Below are 2,949 nucleotides of genomic sequence, written 5' to 3'. Positions count from 1 at the left end.
TCAGACCACTACACCATCTCTCAGCCACTCCCTTCACAAGTCTCTTCGTGGTTTTGACTTGCTTTTTTGTATTTTGGCATTGAAAATGTCAAAGTTCTACAACTTTGAAGTATGGGACAATTGGAATTTCAACATGGAACCTCTGTGCTGAGAGTCCGACCTTTAGACCACTGCACCATCTCTCAGCCACTCCCTTCACATGTGTCTTTGTGCTTTTTACTTGCTTTTTGGCCTTGAAAATGTCAAAGTACTACAACTTTGAAGTACTGTATGGGACGTCTGGGATTTGAACATGGAACCTCTGTGCTGAGAGTCCAACCTTCAGACCACTACACCATCTCTCAGCCACTCCCTTCACATGTCTCTTTGTGCTTTTGACTTGCTTTTTGGCCTTGAAAATGTCAAAGTACTACAACTTTGAAGTACTGTATGGGACGTCTGGGATTTGAACATGGAACCTCTGTGGTGAGAGTCAGACCTTTAGACCACTGCACCATCTCTCAGCCACTCCCATAATATGTCTCTTTGTACTCTTGAAGTGTTTATATGTCAGCCTTCAGTTAGTAAAGTTGAAATACGTCAGCATATAGATAGCTGCATCATGTAACTTTACTATTCTACCCTGAATTTGTCTTTTAGTGCTTTTTAGTAATTTTTTTGTAGTTTAGCTGGCAAAACTTGACAATTGAAACTCTCTGCTGAAAGACTGACTATTACTACACCATTACTCAGTACTAATTTCACATTCAACTACAGTAGGTCTGGGACTTGAACATGGAAACCCAGTGCTGAGAGTTTCAGCATTAGTCCACTAAACCATCACATGTTTAATGTATAGATGTAGTCTTCTAGTGCTTTAAAGTGTTCTTTTGGACTGACCAGCAAAGCCCAGCTTCCCAGCTTGGCTTTGCTGGTCATTCCAGCCAGCCAGCTAGTTACTTTACACCACTGTTGTTCTTTAAATCTAATTATTTTGCTTGAAGAATTCTGTCACTATAGTGAAAACGTGTAGCTATTCTTCTTCATAATAATTTTTTTTCAAAGTGATATACTGTAGTAGCAGTGACTGAGACAACAGACTGAAAAACAATGCTGTATAACTGAATGCGTGTGAGCGTGCATGCGCATCCGCAACTGGTTGCGGCGCACATCAAGTCACCTTTTGACCAATGTGGGCCGCACCCCAAAATGAGTTCGACACCCCTGCTACTGTATACAGGGTATCTGCACATTTCTAAAGTGACAGACTATACATTAAAATGGTCAAACATTGACAAAATTGTCTTCTGTCTTTCACGGGGGAGAACTCTAAATGATAAAATTAGAATAATTGGAATGATTTGATTTGTTTTGACCAAAGATTTGACTATTGACATCATTATTGTCTCCGCCAGGCCGAAAGGCATGGCGAGAGAGTATGTTTTTCCCCCTGTACGTCCGTGTGTCCGTGTGTCCTGTCCGTGTGCTACCAGCTAATCTCCGGCACCGTTGGCCCGGTCGCTGCGAAACTGTGCACACCCACTCCCTGGATGCCAATTCAGAACCTCTGCCCCACATTTTTCACATTGGCCTGTCATAGCGCCACCAGGAGGCCGATTTCTGCCCATTTTTTCCCATTACACCTACAGCTTTTAACCAAATGTCATGCAAATCGGTACACAGTATCTCTATAGTCATGTGATCAACCCGGATCTGTCCGATTTCCCATATTGCATCCTCATTGGCTACGGTTGGCTTCCAAAGTTTGCAGGATTGGTCCGTTTTGAACAAACTGCCTCAAATCATGAACGCAGCTTGCCATTTCCATTAAATTGCACACGCACATTCCCACTAGGCCGAGGAAGAAATGCCACTTGAACATTTTCAAATCAGCCTCATGGTGGCACTATAACAGGCCGATTTGCATTTTTAACTATAACTGCACCGATCTGCGTGAAACTTTGCACGCACACTCCCTAGAGGCCAAGGAAAAACATCTGCACTGCATTTTTCACATCTGCTTTTTACAGCGCCGTAAAATACTTTTTTGGAGATATTTCCTTCAGATTCTGTCAAAAAAACACGCAAATTGGTACACTGTATCTCCATAGTCATGTGATTCTGATGGATCTGTCCGATATTTCATATTCCATCCCATTTGACTTACAGTGGCTTCCAAAGTTTGCAGGATTGGTCAGTTTTGAACAAAATGCCTCAAAACATGAACGCAGTGTGCAATTTCCGTGAAATTTTGCATGCAGATCCCCACTAGGCCGAGGAAGAAATGCCCTGGCATGCAGCCTAGGGTACCTGGACCGTCACGCTACGGCCCAGGCCATTGTTATTGTTTTTAACTTCAAGACAATACATTTGTAATCTAAAGTTAGGTAAAAGTTATATTTTGTAAATAAATATATTTGTCATTGCCCGAACTTGGACACAGCAATTTGTAAATCATATACCCATAAGCTTATTTTTTCACATGACAACTTGAAAATAGCATTTGATCAACGCTTTGATTGAATATGAATGAAATGGTTCTCTTTGTGGAGGGAGATATCTGACAACATGGCCTCGCCATTAATTACACCTTGGTGTCAGGATAAACTCCGAGGTCTCTTTAGCCGTTAATCTGGCCAAAAACATACGTACTACTACCATACCATATCATGTTTGTCATGGTACGTTCCTACATTGAGGTTGCATGCAGTGACTAGGGCTGTAGTATTCAGAGACCGGTCTCGGTCTAGAGTCCACTCTCAAGAAAGACCACATTTTGATGGTCTCGGTCTTGACTCTGTCTTTAATACAATTTTGTCTCGGTCTCAGACCAGTGGGCTCCGCTCAGGATTTTCTTTGTGTTCATTTCTCCAAAGTTGGCTACTGCAGCTTTAAAAGATTTTTTGTTAATATAAACATTACACTATTTTGATGTTGGTTCATTCTCAGATTTATTATTGAATTTATTAC

This window comes from Gymnoscopelus braueri, assembly GCF_963280865.1.
Source record: "Gymnoscopelus braueri genome assembly, chromosome: 15".
Taxonomy (NCBI): domain Eukaryota; kingdom Metazoa; phylum Chordata; class Actinopteri; order Myctophiformes; family Myctophidae; genus Gymnoscopelus; species Gymnoscopelus braueri.
This window is presented reverse-complemented; position numbering follows the sequence as displayed.